This window comes from Monodelphis domestica, chromosome 3, assembly GCF_027887165.1.
Source record: "Monodelphis domestica isolate mMonDom1 chromosome 3, mMonDom1.pri, whole genome shotgun sequence".
Lineage (NCBI taxonomy): Eukaryota > Metazoa > Chordata > Mammalia > Didelphimorphia > Didelphidae > Monodelphis > Monodelphis domestica.
Window position 1 is genome coordinate 77,727,095 of NC_077229.1, and position 22,595 is coordinate 77,749,689.

The 22,595-nt window shown below is 38.4% G+C and overlaps 1 protein-coding gene and 1 long non-coding RNA gene across 3 annotated transcripts in view; one reads left to right on the plus strand and one right to left on the minus strand.

The window, feature by feature from the left end:
* Positions 1 to 22,595, minus strand: part of GNG7 (G protein subunit gamma 7) — a 407,763-nt gene that overhangs the window by 82,426 nt on the left and 302,742 nt on the right. The gene's annotated exons all lie outside the window — the stretch shown is intronic.
* The window catches only part of LOC103098205 (uncharacterized), a 31,294-nt gene continuing 13,517 nt past the window's right edge, over positions 4,819 to 22,595 (plus strand). The window contains exons 1-2 of the long non-coding RNA XR_465818.3: positions 4,819 to 4,972; positions 11,031 to 11,197. This is a non-coding gene — a long non-coding RNA (uncharacterized LOC103098205). The remainder of the gene's footprint in view (positions 4,973 to 11,030; positions 11,198 to 22,595) is intronic.

Here is a 22,595-nt window from a genome sequence, read left to right on the forward strand (position 1 = left end):
GGTCCTTGTGATTATCTTATTTTGCCTGAGATTCAGGGGAGAAATTCATCTTCCTACAACCCCTTGCCATTTGGGCCTGCCCAGTCTCTAAAATACATCCAATTTGGGATTCCTCCACACTATGTTCATCAAGGAATTCTCCCTCATTATGGGAGATTCCAGACAAAAAGTAACCTAAATGGATACAGAAGGAACTTTAAAGAGTCTGGAGGTGAAATTTTTAAACCTTTTCAGACTCCACTGTTTTATGAAAGTCTTTGTATCTTATTGTATTTTGCTGATTGTTTTGCTTTAAGATTTAATTTTGTTGTTTTATGTTCATATATTAATCTATTTAATATCTTTCTGTTACACTGAATTATTTTAACTACTGTGTTTACTGATTACAATCTATATTAACAATCTTTAGAGAATTTAATGAGCTAAGTATATCAAATGATTTTAAGGGGTCTTCAGAAATGATTTTTAGATCACTAGTAGCACCAGTACCTATCATTTGCCTATTTTTGAATTCTTTGCAATAAGAGATAAGGGTCCATTTGTAGTTGAAGAGAAGTACAATAGCACTATTATTGTATTTCCCCATCTCCACATTTATTAAAAATGTAATGGATGAGACATCTGAAGTGATTTTTCACTATTTAATCCTCAGTTCCACGTGAAATGGATGGGACATATTGGAGACAGTTCTGTTAACTGTTATAGTCTCATACCAGAGGGAGGAAAGGTGCCCAAGAGGCTTAGTTACCCTGTTATGTATGGGTTATAATCTCATCCTGGAAGTGTGAAGGATTTTTTCCCCTGTTAAGTCTAGTAGCTTCTAAATTAAAAAAAAAAAAAAAAAATATATATATATATATATATATATATATATATATATATATATATATATATATATATATATTTGTAGCTCTTCAGCTTACTCTACCTTTCCACCAGAATGATTTAAGATTCTTGGTGATCTTTTAGACCCAAATAGTCAATCAATAGTAAAGTCATCAATAGTAAAGAGGTGTTTTTTGTTTTTTTTCTGGGCTCCTTTGCCACATTTTGAAATGATGGCAGTAATAGACTTTGTTAAAAACATCTCAGCCAAGGTTGAAAGATTTGCTATACCTGAAAAACTTGTGACAAGTATCCATTAGTTTCTGGTTTGTTTTTTTTAAAATGTCATGCAGCAACTCATGTAAATCCTATATAATAGTGGGTTTGTTTGCTATTGTGAATTTTGGAAATTTTGGTGCCTTCTTTAAATGTGCATTATCTATTTTACTACTGTTTTATAAAGTTGTTACTTTGTGAAAATTATTTGCACTCACATTGTGGATCATGGCCAGCTTAAAAAGGAAGTGGATCCCATATTGGGTGAGAAACCTTTAAATTCTACCTCTCCTTGGATGACACAGTGCGCCACTGATTATAAGCTATATTGTTGATTTAAAGAAAAAAACAACACATTTTTTTATTATTGTTTTTCCTTGCATGTGCAAAATATAGTATGTTTTATTTTTTCTCCTTTTTGTATTTGAAGCATATGTCACCAGTATTGAGAAAATTTTCTTTAACTTTTTTGATTTTGCAGTAATATAAGCTTAAAACACATTACCTTAATGTCAGTGCATACCCAAAAAGCTTTAGACTATAGAAATAATGCCGTTGATTGTTTAAAAAATTATGGGACTTTGCTTAATGATTCTGTCTGATTCTAGGAGAATGGAATACAAAAAGAGCCACTGCACAGTGCCAAAGAAGCACAAAGCTAACCTTCATAGTGCCAAAAGAGCACACAGGTCAAAGAGACCAACTAATCCCAATGGGATTGATGAAATTCTGAGCCAAGAGAAGAGGACTTGAACTTGTTTGGGGTTTAAGATTGTGGCTGTTTTGACATAAAAACAGGATTTCCCTGAGCCCCACAAAGCACCTCACTTTGGCTGCCCTCTTGGCTCCCATAATTTAGTCCCTCTCCTGCCTTTCATAGTGTGGCAAACTTTCTGTACTCCTGGCTGCTGATTGGGTAAGTGCATAATTGATACTATAGGCTTGTGGGACATAAATCACTTTAATTGGGTCCTGATTCTAGGACCTATTAGAGGCTTATTTTTTCTTGGATTTTTTTTTTTACATATAAGACTTTGATATTCTATATTTCATCTACAAGTTATTTTTTCTCTTTATTTGGATTTTTTGATGTTTTTTATTTCTCTTGCCAATTGATTCATATACTTCACAACTCAGTCATGCTTCCCTAAGTGATTCCTGTGTTTGTCACCATCCTCCTCAGGGGAGAATGTGTAATTATCCTATAATGCAAAGTTTAAATTCTTTTTTGAGAGCAATTTTAGGATAAGAAACATACTACCTCTCTGAATCCAGAAAGTGAACTGTTTGGCGAAGGCACCATGAAGATGTCTGCACAGACCACATGCTGCACCAGAAGATCCAGAGTGAACTTTGGGATGTGGTGATTTGAACTGTGTGGGGTTGAATGAATTTTTTTTTACATGTATACTCTTATGCTGAAGGGGACTTCTCCCTAATTGGATTTTTGTAAATGTGCCTAGCAATCATTGGTTTTGTTCTCTTTCCCTTTTATCCACCAATTATTGTAATTTTGAAATTAGTTATGTTTACAAGATCCATTGGAGAGACTAGTTTTCTAAGAGATCTCAGGAGGAAATGTGTAATTGCAAATCTTGTGCCTTTGAACTACATTTCCTAAGAGCCCACTGCCTTCCTGTTGTTATGTAATGACATAGACAGGGGATAAATAGGGTGGTCTTCAGTGGCTAGCCCTCTTTCCTTCCTTGGTTGGGACATTGGTAGAGTGAACTGTTCAAATAGGTAGATTAGCCATGGGCACGTGGTTTTATTTTGTTACCTTTTTATTTTGTTACTTCTAGTGATCATTAATAAATCTTATAAAAATATATTTGAAGTTATTGTATATTATTTTAATCTTTACAGAGGAAAGGGGAATTAAGTGACTGAGGCTTGTAAGGGTTAAAGATGGACACTCATCTAGGTTTCCTAATATCATGGCCATTGCTCTTGGCCTTAGATTAGCCCACCTCTCCTAATCACTCTGTGGGATATCCTCCTACCTTTTAAAGGATTTGCAGTTGGCAACTCCTCCAGGCAGTCTTTCCAGAGCCTTCTGATGAGTAGATCCTCCTTCCTTACACCTCTTATGGCACTGCTTACTTGTACTTCTTAGAGGCCATTTGATATTGTAGCTGTGTTTATGGATTAGCCTCACCTGTACTCTTTCTGCTGATGATTTTATCAGTTGGCATGGATTCAATAATCATTTCTATGCTGATGATTCTCAAATCTACTTTTTGAGCCCTAACTGCTCTCCTAAACTCCAATTTCTAACTGTGTATTGGACATCTTGAATGGCTGCTGTGTAGACACACTAAATTCAACAAATCTAAAATGAAACTTATCCTTTTGTCCCTAAACTTTCCCATCCCTGTCAAGGAGTATCATTATTCTCTCAGGCTTGCAACCTAAGTGAAATTTTTGACTCTTCACTCTTATTCTCCATAGCCAAACTGTTGCCAAGTACTGTATCAATTTTATCTCCATAACATCTTTTACATATGCCCACTTCTCTTCAGTGACACTGTTATCACGCTAGCACAACCCTCACCACCTCAAATCTGGACCACTGAAATAGTTTGCTGGCCAGTCCCTCCACTTCAGCCCCTCCTCAATCCAGTTGTGAGGGATTTTCCTACAGCTGACTATGCCAGCCTCTTATTTAATAAATTGCAAAGGCTGCTTATCACCTTCAGGATCCAATATAAAAACCTCTGTTTGGTATTCAAAATCTTTCATAACCTGGCCTTCTCCTCCCTTTCCAGTCTGCTTATATTTTACCTTCTACCCCTTCCCCATTTCTGTATTCTGCAATCCAATGATACTGGCCTCTTTGCTGTTTCCTCAAACAAAACAAACTGTTTTGGGACACTGGGTTTTTTTTTTCTTTTTAATCTGTACCTTCCGTCTTATGATTGATACTAAGTCTTGGTTCCAAGGTAGAAAAGCAATAAGGACTAGGCAACTGGGGTTAAATGACTTGCTCAGGGTTACACAGCTAGGAAGTATCTGAGGCCCGATTCAAACACAGGAAACATTGAGTATTTTCAATGGCTTTCCTCTATGCCTAAATTCTCTCTATCTCCACCACTTGGCTTCCTTGGAATCCTTCAAGACTCAGCTAAAAGCAGATCTTTTACAAGAAACCTTTGCCAATCCTTTTTAATGCTAGAGTTTTCATTCTGTTTATTATCTCCAATTTATCCTATAGATATCTTATTTGTGCAACTGATTTTGTATTGTTCCTCCAATTAGGCTATGAACTCCTTGAGAGCAGAGACTTTCTCCTTTTCTTTGAATTCCTAGCACTTAGCACTGTACCTGGCACATATTAGGCACTTAAATGCTTGTTGACTTGACTCCCTATGATGAGGAAAAGCTCTGTAGAATCACAGTATATATGTGGAGGATGGAGTATGTTATACAAAATGTTATAAGTAGTTAATTCTGGTCAGTTAATTCTTTTGGTTATTGCCCTCCAACTCAAAATATCATAGAAAGAAACTTGGATGTCATTACTCTAATCATCTGAAGCTTGATCATTCACTATAGAATCAAAAGCAAGGAATCATCTAGCTTCTGCTTGGATGCATTCAGTAATACTAATTGCTGAGATATTTCATTTTTGGAACCTCTTGGGAAAATCCTTTTAGAATCTGCCAGAAATCAAGTGAGGTTCTAGAATTCAGTCGGAATCTTCAACCATCAGACACTGTAGCCTCAAGATTGTACTTAACACTCCGTTCAAGAGCAAAAAGCAGTCGGTGTAGGCACCTCTGTACTACTTGAGTAGTACAAGAGTAGTACTCTTGTACTACTCTGTACTTCCAGATTGGATATTCTTTCTTCTAAGTTTGACAACATGGAGGTAAGAATGTGAAGATAAATGTTTATTTATATTCAACTGCCTCAAGCTTCCTCTTTCTGCAATCACTGTTGTTACTTGACTCTGGATGGTTATACAGTAAGAATTGTGAGACAAAAAGATGCAACAGGAGCATTTAAAGCAGGGTTTTCTGTACATTTCTGCCAAGGTACATATATAACTGGTTTTCTCCAACTGGATAATAGGGCTTTGGAGGTCATCTAGTCCAGTTCCCTCATTTTATAGATAAGGAAATTAAGGGGTAGAGAACTTAAATGACTTGCTCAAGGTCATTAAAAGGAACTCAAGTACAAATCCAGGGTTCTTTTTATTGTTCCATGCCACCCCTTCTGAGTAATGGTGGCAGGATTAGGCATTAGACTTAACCACAGAAGGAAACTTTTCCTTATTTACCCTAGAAAAAAACAGCTCACTGGTTATTATTTATATATGCAAAATTAATGTGTATTATTTTTATACCTTAGTCCCAGCTCATAATAATGATAGTTTTCTATAGTTTGCAAAATTCTTTCCTACCAACAGCCCTGGGGGAGGGGTAGTGCAAAGAGTATGACCTCATCCTTCAGACTCAGGGAGTTGCAGTGAAGTTCTCAGTTCATCTAGTAGTCACAAGATATTCAAGTGAGAAAGAAACTTAGGGATCATCTAGTCTGATCTTATTTTACAGATGAGGAAATTGGGGTTCCTGGAGATGAAGTCATTAAGATCAGATCCATAAAGTTTGAGTAAAAAGTTCTTCCAGACCTTACCCCATAAACCTGGGGATAATTATTTCAGCTTTGGAGCTGGCCCTATGGCAGAACTGCTCTAGTTAATGACTGGAAGACAAATAAACGAACCATTTCTCCATTTTCTATAAGTAGCCAGGCCTCCATATGGACCCTGAATTGAACCAAGGCTTAATCAGAACAGACATCTTCCTACTTGTCCTGATCATTATTGACCTATATTACATAATTAATTAAAAAAGTACTTATCCAGCAAGCACTTCCAGGACCAAAGTCTCTCCCTGTAACTCCCTCTAAGGTAATGCTTAGGGAATAATTGTCATATCCTTGCTACTGGGCATGACAATTACTGTCTATGGCTCTACTCTGAATCTCAGTGATTCAGTTAGCTAAAGCTCCCTTCCCTGTCCACTATTCTGTCCTCCCTTATAACTATTCATGCCAATCCCATTTTTACTATGACTGTATTCTCACGTTTTAATTATGTTCCTTGAGATCCCATTTTATTATTATTATTTTTTAAAAATTTTACTTCTGTCTTAGGGTTGATACTAAGTATTGATTCTAAGGCAAAAGAATGATAAAAAGCTAGGCCATTGGAGTTAAGTGACTTGCCAAATATTACAAAGTGAGGAAGTATTTGATCAGATTTGAACTTAGGACCTCCCGTGGCTAGGCCTGGCTCTCTATTCACTAAGCCACTTGTGACCCCATTTTATTATTAACAAACTACTCCTTCCTATTGTTTTCAAATTCCTTCCTTCTTCTTGAACTCAAAGAAACCACATTCCTCCCCAAAGATACTGGCTTTCTGATCATCCTTTTTGGAATTGGACATATTTTCTCTCACCCTCTCAGACATACTGAGTTAGGAAAAGGGGTTGGCATGCTTCTTATTCCTCATAGACACTTTCCAGGGTTGGACCCCACCACTGTCACTCAGTGACCTCTCCTTTGAGGTTCATTTCAACTGCATCCACCACTACCCAGATCATGAGAACTGACAGCAGCTGGCTCCTAGGTGACCATTTCTTCCTTTTCAAGAAAGGGAGAAAGGCATTAGCTCTTCTATCCAAATTTAGTATCCGGCTCAGTTTTCTTCACTAATGCAGTCTCTGACCTTATATTTGAGGTCTTCAATTTATATCTTGACATCTTCTCCAATAATCTTATTTCCCAGTTTATCAACTTCTTCAACTCTCATAATCTGTACTTTTATTCTTTTTCAATTACATATAGGAGATCATATCCTTGATTTCATCATCATCCATATTGACCTAACCAATGCATATGACATTATTGGTTGGCCTCATAATTAGATCTAGGACCAAATCTGGCCTCAGGTACTTACTAGCTGTGTGGCCTTGCACAAATCCCTTAATCTCTGTTGTCTCAGTTTCCTCAAATGGAAAATGGGAGTAATAACAGTACCCACTTCACAGGATTGTTATGAGGATTAAATGAGATATTTGTAAAAACTTAGCATAATTTGTGGTACACATTAAGCACTATGTAAATGTTATCTGTCCTCTCTGAGTTTTGGTTCTGCTCTCCCCTGGTTCACCTTCTACATGCCACCTCTTTCTTAGTCTCTTTGGTGGTTCATCACACATATCATGGTCCTTAAGTAGCATAGCATTCTGTCTTTGGGCTCTCTTCTTTTACATACTTTCCCTTGGTATCTTCATTGGCTCTCATGGGTCTGACTATCATCTCTAAGCAGATGACAGACAAGAGATAGATAGACAGACTGAAGCTCAGAGAAGAGACTGGCATCTAAATCTATAAATCTTTATCACTATTTATACTAAATTGCCTATTAGACATTTCAAACTGAAGATATCTCAGCATCCAAAACTGAACTTATCTTTCTTTTAAATATCCCTATTTCTGTCAAAGGTATCATCAGATCCTTCTAGGTTATATCTCTGTAACATTTCTCACATCTATCCCCTTCTCTCTGCTTATATAATTATATATCTTAGTTCAGGTCCTCACCCCACTTCATGTATATTATTACCTCCTAATTGATCTCCTGCCTCAATCAAATCTCTCATTGCTATGGTTCATCCTGCAGACTCTTGCCAATGCAATTTTCCTAAAGTGCAAATCTGTCCATGTGAATGTCTTAATCAAATCCAGAGACTTCCCATTCCCTTTAGAATAAAATAGAAACTCTTCTGTTTGGTTTTTAAAGTCCTCCACAATATGACTCCAACCTATTTTTTCCCAGTCTCATTAGATATTTCTTCTCTTCCAAGACTCAATGATGCAGCTAAATTAGCTTCTTCCATCTCCTCTCCCTGTCTTCCTGCCCTGGCTCTCCCCCATGCCAGGAATATACTATCCTTACCTCCAACTCAGTATTCTTCTCTCCCTTTAAGATGTAGCTCAAGCACCACTTTCTACTAGGAAGACTTTTCCTAACTTTTGCCTTCCCCAAGTACTACAGTCCCCTTTCCCATATCATCTTGTATTTTAACCACATTGTATACGTGTATATATTCACTTCATATTTATGCCATATATTTGTATACTTGTCTCCCTCATGAGAATGGAAGCTTTCTGAGAGGAGTTGTTTCATTTATTATCCTTGTATCTTCAACACCCTGCCCTCTCCCTTCCTTTCTCTTACTGTAGTAGGTATTTAATCAATACTTGTAGAATAATCTTTCTCTTCCTATAGAATGGTCTTCATGTTTTTATGGATCTGAATGCAGGACATTATTCAAAGTTGCCCACCAATCCTTTTACTCTATGGCATTCACCAGAGGAGCTTTACTCTTCAGACACCTATATCATACCTTTCCCTTCTTTGACTTCACCTCACACTTCACTGACAAAACTAAAGCCATAGTGCCCTTTCCTCTCCTTAAAAGATAAGGTGCCTGTGCCAAAGCCAACCAACCTTTTTACCTGTGCCCTTGTTTCCATTTCCTACAGAAGTGTTTGTCCCTTTGATCCCTTGTCTCTTTGATCATACTCTCTCTAATTTTCATACTTGTTTTGCCCATTTATGCCTAGGAAACACCCCCAGATCATCTTTTTCTTAGTAAAACAAACAAAACCCCCTTTGCTCAATCCCACCAGCCTCTCAATATATTGTCCTATAGCTGTGTTGGTGAACCTATGGCATGTGTGCCTGAGGGGGCTGCTCCCTTCTTCTGCACATGTGCCTGAGGACATTTCTCATATCACCCACCCCTCAGCCCTGCAGCCCAATGGAAGCTTTTCCTCCCTCCTGTCTTGAATAAAATGGGAGGCTTACATGTGGCCTGAGGGTTGTAGTTTGGGCAGTTGGTCTCTAAAAGATTCACCATCATTGTCCTATAGCTTTCCATTCTCCAAGAAAAAGGGGTCTAAACTCATTGTTTTTACTTTCTCACCTCCCACTCACTTTCTTTTCTCTCACTCACTTCTTAAACTTTTACAGTCTGTTTCTGTCTCTTGATTGAAACTATTCTCTCCAAAGTCATCAATGATTTATTTATTGCAAAATTCCATGGTCTTTTCTCAGTCCTAATCCTTCTTGACTTTTCTTTAGCATTTGACACCTGATGACCACCTTTTCCATATGAAATACTTTTTCTTTTCTGGCTATTTTAATGGTGTTGCCTTGTTATGGTTCTCCCAATTCTCCTTTGAAGAATCATGATCCATATTCTATGCTTTATGCATTGCTGTCCCTCAGGCTGTTATTCCAGTCCCTAGCTCTTTCAAGGCTTACCTCAAGTACTCTCTCTCCAAAAAGCTTTTTACAGATTTTCCTCAATTGTTATTCATTCCTCTGAACAAATCTTTTTATACTTATTTTGTACATGTCCTACATTTGCTAACCTGTGAACATAACTTTATCTTTCTGGTATGTCTCTTTTTCAGAGCGTAAAAAGGAATTCTTTATTCCTTTTTTAATTTAATGGGGGACTTGGAGGTCCTCTTACCATAGAGATGTGTAGGGATTCACCAGCCCATAGTGAGAGGAAGTAGAAAACATAGAGACAGGAAAGAGGAACCAGAGATAGGAAGTGAAGTAGAAAAAGGGTAGAAAAGGGGGCCAGTGTCAGTTGGTTGGGCTGTCAGTTGCAGCAAAGTTGGCTGCTGGAAGTCTATTGGGTTGGTGGTTGGCATTTAGTTGCTGGAACATAAAGGTGGGCCTGAGCTTACTTAGAGGGCTTTTAGCTTTAGCCTGTAGAGGGCTTTTTGCTTTGGTTTGGCCTGTTTTTTTCCTTCCTTGAACTTTCTGGAAGGTGACTGGTCTTCATTTTTTTTTTAAAGCCCTTATCTTCCATCTTGGAATCAATACTGTGTATTGGATCCAAAGCAGAAGAGTGGTAAGGGCTAGGCAATGGGGGTTAAGTGACTTGCCCAGGGTCACACAGCTAGGAAGTATCTGAGGCCAGATTTGAACCTAGGACCTCCTGTCTCTAGGTCTGGCTCTCAATCCACTGAACTACCCAGTTGCCTCCGCTGGTCTTCACTGACAGACCTAATTGGGGTTGGATTAAACACTGATTGGGTTGGTTTTGGTTGGGCTGGTAGTGTAAAAATTAAATTATATCTCGAATAATAAAGATATATTCTTTATGAGGTTTATTAAGGATCATTAAAAGTCAAGGAATAAAGATACAAAATAAAAACCAAGTGCCCATGGCTGATTAGCCCATTCAAAATCCCGGCGCTTAGCTTACCACTATACTTGCTACATCATTGCAATGGAAGAGAGGGAATGGGAGGTGTTACTGCCAGTTAAATACCAATTGTGATCTCATCAATGTGAGGACTCAGGTGAGATTATAGGGAATTCTGGGAAATACCAAGGACTTCTGGGGACTGAAGTCTAGGGTTCAAAATCTCCATTTTTACAGTAGTAATAGGCAATTATAGGTAGATATAGGCAGTTTTAGGTAGTAATTATAGGTAGTTATAGGATAACTAGTATAGATGTTAGGAAATTTTCTTTCTCTACCTCTTTCCTATATTTCTCTCCTTTACTATATTCATTTTGCTATCTCTATTTTAATGAAACTAAATTGTTAATTGTTAAAAGCTGCTAGAAGTTTTCTTTTCTCAGGCTTAAAGGGATATTAGTTTACGACTATATTATATTCTTACTAAAACTTAAATTATTAAAAGCTCCTCTCTTATTTTGTCAAAACTCCTAAATTAATCCTTGTAAGAGACTGTCTTGGGTTTTTGCTGTTTTTGTATTTCTATTTCCAATGCCTAGCATAGATTATCTTGCATATAGCAGGCACTTAATAAATGGTTTCTGATTGATTGATGATCATCTATTTTGTATTCTTGTTTTATAGATATGGTAACTGAAGATCAGGGAAGTGGCTTGCTCAGTCATAGAGGTCATCTTAGAGAGGACTCAAACCCAGGCCTTCTGACTTCAAGGATTTTACTCTTTCTCCTGTGTCACCCATGAGTAAATTTATCTCTGTTCTCCAGAAGAGGAAACTGATGTACTGGAAAGGTGGGTGGCTTTCCAAGTGTCATGCAAGTTCATATGTGGCAGCAGATTGAAGGGGCTTGGCAAGAAATCAGTTATGGAGGAGAGGGAGAGAGAGTCAGAGAGACAGAAAGACAGAGACAGAGAGACAGAGACAGACAGAGAGGGAGGGAGGGAGAGACACACAGAGAGAGGGAGAGACAGAGAGACAGAGAGAGAGGGAGGGAGAGTCAGACAGAGAGAGAGACAGACAGACAGACAGACAGACACACACACACACACACACAGAATTTTGAAGGTGATGATGGTGGGAAATTGTCAGTGCATGCATCAGAAACCAAGCAAACAAATAGAAGCCAAGAGGACATAGTTATGAGAAGGCAGAGTATGGCACAAGGTTCAAAGTCCTGACAAACAGTTGGTAACTAGGACAGTTTTCATGACCTAAGATAGGAGGGCCAAGATGACAGAAGGAGAAATTTAACACTCATTTAACTTCTTACTTCAATGGATTTTTTTATCTCATTATTTACGAGATTAATTAATTAATGAAATTATTTTTTAAAAAAGATTTCTTTTTCTTTCCTCTTTTCACCTGTGTTGACCGATCCATCTCCACATTCTTATCCTATATAACTCTTGTCTATGTCCTCCCATAAATTCTCCAAGTGCTCATTCTATGCGTGATAAGATCTGGCCCCTATTCCCAGCAGATAAAACTGGGGTGTGCAGGCTGTCTGATGATCAGGTCATCTTCCTTTTCTGATTTTTACTCTCTGAGGGTTTCTATTGCTTCTGTGTAATTCTTTGATGGTTGAAGGAAATGACAGAGGGAGGAGTCCTGAAGTTGGGTTAAATCTTGGTTCTCCCATTTCCTAGCAGTATGTCTTAGGGCCAATCAATTTAATTCAACATTCACTAAGAACATACTACATACATGACTCTGGGCTAGAAGCCAGATATCAATAGATAAATGGAAGTCTTTGTTTTCAAAGAGATTACAATCTACTAAAGAGTGATATTATATGCATGTGAACATTTACATGTATACATATACATAAATATATTGTTTAATTTAGTAGACTATGGTAGTTATTGAGGAGAGACAAAATGCTAAAGGAAAATTTAGAGAGGATTTTTCAGCCAAAGGGATTCAAGAGAAGTCTTTCATGGAGGAGGTACTACTTTAGGTGGGTGTGGAAAGAAAAAAAGGATTTCCACAGGTAGAGATAAAAAGGGAAATATTTTCCAGGCATGTGGTAACTTCCTAGGAAAATATAGGTAGGCAGGAGTTGACAGGGCAAATTCAGAGGGTGGTCAGTGGTCCAATTTTGTCTAAATGCAAAGTGTGAGATGGAATGATGTGAAATAAGGATGAGAAAGCAGGCTAGAGAGACTGTGGACTTAAAAAATGAAGGAGTTTACTAGAAGTCATCTAAGGTACCTAAGAATCTATGAATATATACAAGGGAAAGCTGCTTTTGTTATCTTTTTCATAGGATCAGAGAATCATACCCCGAGCACTGAAAGGGACCTGAGTGGTCAACTAGTATAGCCCTTTGCCTGAGATCACACAAATCAGCAGTCAGGATTTGAATCCAGGTCCTCTGATTCCAAATTCAGTATCCTTCCTCCTAAACCAGAACTTAGGACACCCAGTTCCTAGTCCAGTGCTCTTTCTACTACCCAGTGTGTTGCCTCCTCATATACAAGAGAGGCATTATATTATCAGGGACAGATGAGAACCTTAGGAACTTCCCTCACCAATAATATAAGTTGAAGTGAGTTAATCATTTATCTTTGTCTCATTCAGATGGCACAGTTGTTACAATGCAGGAAAATCTAAACCACAGGAATCTTATTCCCAGATACTCGGTTTCTCCTAGTGACTCCCCTCATCCATAAGACCTTGAAGAATTAAAGAATTCTGGGGTTAAGCAGAATCCTGGGATAAAGAAAGATATAACAGCTTATTTCTTCAGAGAGTCACCTTCCAGGATTCAGTAGTGATTCTTAAGATTGTACTTTCCTTCAGTCCCTGATTGACCCTACCTTCTCCTTCCCATTCCTGCCTGGGGGCCTACAGGTGCCAGTGACTAATAACTGGCTAGGTAGGGGAGAGGGTGTATGGGTTCAGCAAGGTGAGACCCTGGCAATGAGGCCCCCTCTATGGCAGTGGCAGATGTGATATTATAGGTCCTTAGCCTAGAGGTGCTTGGCTGGCCCCCAGAATCAAACATCAACATATTGGGCTTTCCCACAAATGTTTTGGAATTTGCTTTCCCAGGAAGCCTTCTGAGTTCATAACAGTACGTCCTAACAAGGAGTGTCAACGCCAATGTCTCAACATGAACGCGCTGAGCTGAGTGCTTGGATCTCAGCAAGGGCTGGCTTCTCTGCCAACAGCACAATGCTGATGTGGAAGGAGAAAACTGCAGCAGCTGCCAAGATCTGGGCGGGTTTGTGCTAATGTTGTCACTGCAGCCTGACTGCCCTTGGGTCTCAGGCTTACACAATTTTTTGTTCCCCCAAATCAGTGGTCATCTTGGACTGCTTAGAAACAATGGCAATAGTATCTGAGAACACCCAGGGACTCCCAGCTGCTTCAGAATTCAGGCAAAAGAGGTTTGGTGGGAGAGGGAGGGGATAGATGGACTGGACACAGGCATTTCTTATTATAATAGGGAGAGTCCCAAAAAACAGTATTATTATTCCTCTCTTTATGACCTAGTTAGAGCAAATAAAGACACAATGCAAAATTTATAAAACATGGAAGCTGGAAGGGTCCTTAGAACACTGAATAAGGGATGGCAGAGGAGAAGGACATTAGATCCTAGGCTATCTGAGCTGAACCCAGAATATCAAAGCACAAGGTCTTGAGGGACCACCTCATCTAACCTCATAAGTAAGGAAGTGAACTGAGGCATAGAAAAGGAAAAGAACTCATTCAAGGTTACGCAATATGTAGCATAGCTAGGTCTAGAAACCAAGGGTCTTCTTACTCGGCAAGGGCCCTTCCACCATACCAGGCTGTCTCTCCAATTGCATGCTGTCTTTCTATGTACAATTTTCTTCCTTGACAAAAGTTGTCTTTATTTCCACATCTGTAGTGAACTAACTATTGCTTTTTTACATAGTACTTTTAACATTTGAAAAATACTTTAGGGGTAGCTAGATAGCACATTGAATAGTGCACCAGGCCTGGAGTTGGGAGGACTTTGGTTCAAATCTGTCCTGAGACTCTTCCTAGCTGTGTGACCCTGGGCAAATCACTTAACTCAAATTGCCTAGCCCTTACTGCTTTTCTGTCTTAGAATTGATACTATGACAGAAGGTAAAGGCTTTAAATATATATATATATATATATATATATGTAAATATATATATATAAATAAATATATATATATACACACACATGCATACTTTATACACATTATCTCATTTGAAACCTTACAATCATCCTGTAAGGTATAATTATTATCCTTATTTTACAGAGAAAGAAACTGAAGCTCAGAGCAGTTCAGTAACTTGCCCAGTTAATAATGTCAAAGACAAATCTTTCTGATTACAAGTCCAATAATTTACCCACTTTGTCATATTGCCTCCTTACAACATTGAGAATGTTGAAGGGGAAAACTGATTGAGGGGTTCATACGTATAGCATCTGCCTTAGGTTGCCCAAAGCTGGTGAATTTGTCAAAAATACAGTCAAAACAAAAAAAAGCATCTTTTTTGCTCCAAATATAGTTACTGGCAAAAGAATAACACCTGATTCATCTGTCTCTTTTGTGACTTACTTTTGGGGATATATAAGGGGTAAAAAAAAAAAGTAGAACAACACATTATATAAACATGAATGAGTGTGCTAGGCTTGACTGGGTTCTGCCTTGTGTAAGGACAAAAGATAACTGATGCTTTCTACTTTGAACTTGGATTTCAATTTACAGCAAAGGCAGAAGGAGAAAAGTATCCAAGTGTTTGAAGCTTAGATTGAGTTGGCCTCTTTCCCTCAAACTACGTCAGCCCCTTTTGATTGTCTAAATCAAGTAGAGAAAGCATGGTGTGGTTGAAGGAACACTGACTTCAGAGGTAGGAGACCTGGATTCGTCTGTTTTCCCACTGGCCAAACAAGAGATTTTACTAGGCAGCTTTTAAAGATTCATTCTGGTGTTATAGAAAGCTTCCTGATCTGTAAAATAAGGTGGTTAGGCTAGGGGATGTTCAAGCTCCTATCTAGCTCCAAATTCAGTGATTCTCAAATAGTTGGACTTGAGAAACAATCCCAAATTACTTTGTTTATCCTCTTCTCCAATTCTTGCAGGCTAATTTATTCAGTCTTCTCTGTACACTTCTGCCTCAGATGGCTGTGTACAAGAACTGCAGTCCTGCAGCAGTTAAAAGGAGATGTAACAGTTAAGCTGTTTTTTCTTCCTGTCTTTCTTTTTGAACTCATGCCCACATTCAGTTCTCAGCAACTGTGGGAATCAACTTGCTTTGCTTCTGAGAAGAAGCTGATTGCAGAAGACACACACACACACACACACACACACACACACACACACACACACACACACACACACACACACTCTTCTGCTCCAATAAGTTGGTTTGAAACTCTAGGATACTGGAAAGAGGATTCTCGGGAAGCTGGATTCCTAGGAGGGATTAAGGAGTGTAAGAGATTTGAATCTGATTTCTCTCTCTTACAGGAGAGGGGACCAAAGATCCAGGAGTCGGAAATGACTTTCTTTTTCCTTGAAAGCTAGGGCAATCTGTCTTCCCAAATTTTGTCCCAAAAATTGTCTTCCCAATCAGCTACTTAGGGGCAGAAAGGGCACTTTCTGTGACTGTTTTATATCTCCCCTATAATGCCTAGTATTGGTTTGGGCTCACATTGGAGAAACCCTTAAAAAGTATAGTATTTCATTCAATAAGGGTCTACTAAGTGCAAATACCTTCTTCTAAAGTTTGGAGTGTGGAGTTGATGCTGGGCTCTAAAGGCTATAAAGAGCAAAAACTCTTGCATTTGGAAAGGTTTTGAATAAGAAGGTAGTGACTGTCATATTAAAAGAAAACAACATTCTAGCAGAAGAGGAAAGTTTGTTATCTGGCTAGCCACCAGGGGATATATGCTTTTTTTTTTTTTGGTGGGGTGGGGTGGGGTACAACTCATCTAACAGTCTACTGAGCTGTAGAGGCCTTTGGGATATATGAATCTAGGGAGGGAATACCCATGCTGATAAGATCACAATTCTTTTGAAATTTCATCATTATGCAGTATTCTTAGAGTTAGAAGATGTTTTCCTAAAGATAATCCTGTGAAGTAGTTAGTGTAAGTATTATTATCCTTGCTTTATAGAAGAAGCTGAGGGTGAGAGAGTCACTAGTCTATGGTCATAAAATACACTAATGAGGAAGACCTAGCCATGCTATTAAATTATAAAGAGTGGGATAAGATGAATGGAAAAGGAAGCAGAAGTCGCCTAATCTAACCCCAGTCTAATGTTATTGAAATAATAACATAATAATAAATCATGTACATAGGTGATACTGAACTACATGACTCCTTGGGAAAAACATGTTAAACAGCTCACTCATCTTGTAGAATCTTTCTCCACTGAAAAAAAGATGTCATTGGTACACAGGAAAAAGAGAGATGGAAGGCTTGAGTGCTAGAATCCAGACATTAGAGTCATCTAGTAGATGAAGGCAATACCTATAAATAACTATTTCTTTCAGGCAAGAATACATGGAGTGGTTTGTCTCTCCATGGTACCTGTGAAATAGGTAAGATCCAAGAATGGAATTCAAAAGGCTCTCCGTGGGCAACATCTATATGAACTCAGCCAAACATAAGCTAAAAAACAATGGATAAAATGGATGAATTGGTAAATTTGTTTATGGATATGCAAGGATTCATGCTGGCAATCTGGACAAGTCATTGCCCCTAGAAATTACTGGAAGATAGACAGGTAGATAGGTAAATAGAACATTAAAATATCTCTTAAGCATTTACTATGTGCCAGGTACTGTGCTAAGGACTGAGGATACCAATACAAGCAGTGCTAATGGAGCTTATATTCTAGTAAAGGAGATGATACAGATAGAAGTGTGCTGGAAATAGAGAAGGTTGGAGGAGTTCAAATCCCATCTCTGACACATGTAAATAAATGAGGAGGTGGGGGTGGGGGAGCACAGGGCAGCCTCCTTCTAAAGGCCTGGAAGACAGGAGATGGAATGTTGTATTTGGAGAAGAGCAAGTAGGCAAGTTTGGCTGGAATGCAGAGTGCTTCCATGAAAGAGATTAATGTGTAATAAATCTAAATAGGTAGACTGGAGCCAGATTGGGAAGGGTTCAAACTGCCAAACAAAGAAGGCAATAGGGAGACTAATTACGAGGCTACTCTAATAGTCCAGCCAAGAGATGATGGGACCAGAAATATTATCATCATCATCATGGTGTTACTCATGTCAAGTTGTGTCACTGATTTTTTTTTAAGGAGTTTAAATAGAAATGGTCATGGGACAATTTGCTGTCCTACTATTATTTTATATTTAAGTTAGTGAACTCTGGGTGAAATAACTGCTTTCTGAGGTTACATAAAAGCATTAGGATGTAATCTCATCCTCTGTAGGCTGAAGAATAAGATGCAGTACTTCATCTTGTTTCCACAAGAGTTTGATCTCTTATGCCAGGTCTCCATCTTTTGACATGTATGAATGAATGAGCTATACAACTTACAAAGCATTTTACTTCCATGATCTCATTTGATCCACACTACTTTTAGATGTAGGTACTATGGACATTATTATCCCCATTTTATAAAAAAGTGACAGGCTTATGGTCACATTTCTAAAAACTACCCTAGTGAGGTTCAAACCTAGATTTCTCCTGACTTCAAATCCAATGGGACCTCTACCACCTCAGACTAATTTACTGACATAGGACATAGGATTATATATTAAGAGCTAGAAAAGACCTTGGAGTTTAACTCCCCCCATTGTACAGATTAGGAAACTGAGGCCTAAAGAATTTAAATGACTTGCCTAAGGTCACACAGGGTAGCAAGTGTCAGAGGTGGAGTTTGAACTTGGACTCCAGATCAAAGGGTCTTTTCATGGCAGGAATGCATACAAATCCAATTTGTCATTTTTTTCTCTTCATTTCTTGTGGTCCTAAAGAACTAGATTTGCCTTCTTGTTTGCCTTGTAGAGGTATTCTTTTCTTTTCTTTTAAAACATTACTTTCTAACTTATTAACAACTCTAAGACAGAGGAGCAGTAAGGGCTAGGCAATGGAGGTTAAATAACTTGCCCAGGTCACATAGCAAGGAAGTATCAGAGGTCACATTTGAATCCAGGACCTCCCATCTCCAGATCTGGCTCTCTATCCACTGAGCCACCTAGCTGTCTCAGAGGTATTGTTTTCATTAGGTTCTCAGGGCAGACTTTAATCTTTATGTCTTCTTTGTAAAGTTCATTTTCAGGAACAGATTTCCCAACTGGTCCACAATGAATAAGACTCTCACTTTGATAATACTGGACCACTTGCCTGGTATTTAGAAATGGCTTTTTGTACATTCCCCTGTTGGCAAGATTTATTTTGCCAAAACTGGGATTGTCTTTAACTCAGGCTCATCTTTGGAGAGTAAGCACAAAGAAGAACACTAAGAACAGTTACACTGGGTACTTTTTATAGGTATAAAAAGATTCAAGGCCAAGAGAAAAAAATAAATCCACATAAATCTAGAGCAATTGGCCAGTTTTACAGTACTTGTTCAAGTAAGGTTAACCCCATTTTCCCCTCCCAATGTCCAGACACAAAATCTGTTTTGGAAGAAGACATAAAAATAGTCCAGGGGCTTTTGACTAGTTTGGCTACTACAACCCACCTTTCTCAACTTCTCTCATATCATATTTATATATAGATGAGCTCTATGGTATTCCTGTCCATTTTGAATGAATTAAGCATTTATTAAGTGTTTACTATGTGCAAAGCTAGGGATACAAAGAGAAAAATGAAATAATCCCTGCTCTCAAGGAGCTTACATTCTTAATGGAGGATATAATAGATATGGAAGGATTTATCTCAAGTGATCTGGAAAAGTCCCCTGGTTCTTGGGATATGGGAGCAAAGCAGACATTCTCTTCTTTAATGTCATTTCCACTAATAAAATCTTATTAGTTTCTGATGTTGAACCATCTGACAATGCTAGCTAAGGTCTTTGGAAACAAGTCCCATCAGTGCTTTGTAATCTCTCAATAAAGTTAGGTATGTATGTGTCCAGGATTCCTTAAAGTCCTAGACTGATAGGATCACATACTTATAGTTCTTTAAAGGTTTGAAAAGCTCATCTCCATCCTGAGCTTGAGTTATTGAACAGTGGAAGGATCCAGAAGTTTAGAGAGGGGCCTAATGTACTAAAGAATACATTTTAATAAGAAAGGATGCTTTTTGATTCTTCAAATTGCAATTCATCTTTTTAAAGCTCTAGAACAATGTAATTTAGATACTGCTTCTCAGATTTAGCCATTTCAAAAGCCACTGAATGGTGGTGTGGTGACAAATGCTCTCTCCTGGTTTTCAGAAGGCTTAGTTCTCACCTGTTATGACCCTGAGCAAATTCCTTCTTTTCTGTTTCCTGTCTCTGTAGTGATAGATTAGGATATCCATCTTCCAGGGTTGTGGTGGCAAACCTATGGCACACATGCAAAAGATGGCACACAGAGATATCTCTAAGAGCACATGTGCCATTGCCTGCCAGAGTTAGTTACTAAAAAGGCAGAGGAACTCAAGGAGCTGCTCCCTTCCCCTTCTCCACCAAGACTCCCCACCCCTTCTGCCCAGCAGCCCAATAGAAACACTTACTCCCTCCTCTGAGCTGAACTCTTGGGCCACTCCCCCTTCCTTTCTTCTTCCCCTGTCTGGGGTAAGAAGGAGGGGGCAGGGGGCATGGCACTCAATCTCTGGGGGGACAGGCAGGGCATAGCACATGGCCTCTATAAGGTTCACCATCATTGTCCTAGAATCATTGTGAGGAAAACTCTTTGTAAAACAGTAAAATTTGGTTACTCAAAGAATTACACTATTTGAGAGTTGGAAGGAACCCATATATTCAAGGAAGTCCTACTACCAATCAGATGAAGAAATTGGGGCCCAGCAAGGTCTTGTCTATGATCTATGTCAACTTGTCTATGATCCCAGAGTCTGTGATCTTTCCATTACACCATCCAGGATCATATTCTAGTCTTGTACTAACTCACTTTATATTTCTGTTGAGTACATATGCTATAAATAAATGTATGTGGTGTGTGTATGTGAAGGGGCAGCTAGGTGGCACAGTGGATAGAGTGCCAGGTCTGGAGTCAGGAAGACTCATCTTCTAGAATTCAAATCTGGTCTCAGATACTTACTAGCTATGTGATCCTGGGCAAGTCACTATACTCTATTTGCCTCCATTTCTTCATCTATAAAATGAACTGGAGAAGGAAATGGCAAATCACTCCAGTATCTTTGCCAAGAAAATCCCGAATGGGGTCACAGTCAGACACAATTGAAATGACTGAACAACAACAACAACAACACACACACATATATACTTGTATTCCCCAGTAGAATGTATTCTTTTTACAAATTGGAACATCTTCTTTATGCTTTATGCTTCTTTATGCTCATTTTCTTTCTTTATGCTCATAGACTAAGCGCAGTGCCTGGCCTATATTAGGGACTTAATAAATGCTTGTTTAAAATGGACTGGTGAAAAGTAGAAATTCTAAGGCAATATAATCTTCATGAGGTGTAAAGACCCCTGGATTTGGGTTTGATGGATGACTCTGAAGCCTAGGTTCCTTGCTATAAAAGGGCATCATATTTGATTACTTCTAGTTCCTCTTAGCTCTGAATCCTACAAAGAGTTCAGATCCTATGCCAAGACAACTTTCACTCTCCTTTTAGAGAAAGATACCTTGCCTAATTATTGTGATGGGTATGTAGTCTAGCTGTCTCCTTGGCATCCCAGCTTTCATGATTATCTTTCCTTTTTTCACCCACCTTCCTCTCCCCAGTCATGAGTCTTCAGTACTTCTGCCTAATACTCCATTTGGGAGTTGGAGGATGGGCAGTGAATTTCTGTGTGACTGTCAGGTCACTAAGTAGCATCTACTGAGTCATTTGGCTATGTCTAAAACAGTATTTTTTCATTGTTTGGCTGGAGATGAGGGCAGGAGTGAAGAGGAACTAAGAATGAATATATTTAGGACATAAGGATCATTCTTCTTTGGGGATAGATAAGAAGTAGTTCTGGCAACTGTATATGACTTGCTAAACTGACCAATGCCACAGCTTTCTCCTCTGTAAAATTAATGGGTTTGGCTAGATTATACTTTAGTAATTAGTATTAGAAATTGGAAAAAGGGGAACTGGGTTCAAATTCAGATTCTATTTTTATTACCCATTATTTGACTTTTCTTTTGGATCTCAATTTTCTCCTCCTTATCATAAGTGGAGGTAATCAAGATAATCTCTAAGGCCCCTTCCAATTTTCTCCTTCTGCCATATTGCTTTTAACATTATTCATCCATCCTTCCATCCAAACATTATGCAAAAATGGAGTCATACTGAATTTGGAATTCTTGTCAAAATTCTACTATATTTTTAATTAAAGGGATGTTTAGTGAATATGTAGAAAAGGGAGCAGTGATCACAAATTGCTTATATAGTTTCATGAGGATTAACTCATGCCCAACTGAACTTCTTAATCTTATTGCTTTTTTTTTTTTAAACAGGATTACTAGACTGGTAGATCAGGGAAATGCTATGTAGATACAGTAGATTCTGGCAAAGCCTTTGACAATGGTCTATATCTAATTTTATGGAAAATATGGGGAGATATGAACTAGATAGTAGTGCAATTAGATGGATTAGGAAATGGTGGGAGAGTTGGACTCAAAAAATAGTACTTTATGGTTCCGTGGCATCTGTGGCAAGGAGGTATCCAATGGATTGCTCCAAAGATCTGTTTATGCTATTTAACATTCTTATTGGCAATTTGGTCAACGGAAGAGAAATCATTCTTGTAAAATTTGCAAATTTTTTTTGATTAAGTCAGGATCAAAAAAGATTTTGACAGGTCAGAAAATAAGACTGGATGTGAGAAGGAGCACAGACTGTGGAATCCCAGGGCCAGAGTTCAATTCTAGTTGAGCTACTTATTAGCCTGTGTTACTTCCTTCCTGGGCAAGTTACTTAAACTTGAGAATCCCCAATTTTTTATCGGAAAAACTGACAGGATGAGATGACTTCTAAATCTATAATTCTATCAATTTAAGATTAAATTTAATGGACATAAATGTCAAGTCTTATACTAGGGTTCAATCTGGAGATCTGGAAAAAACTTGCTTTTTTTTGGGGGGGGAGCATAAG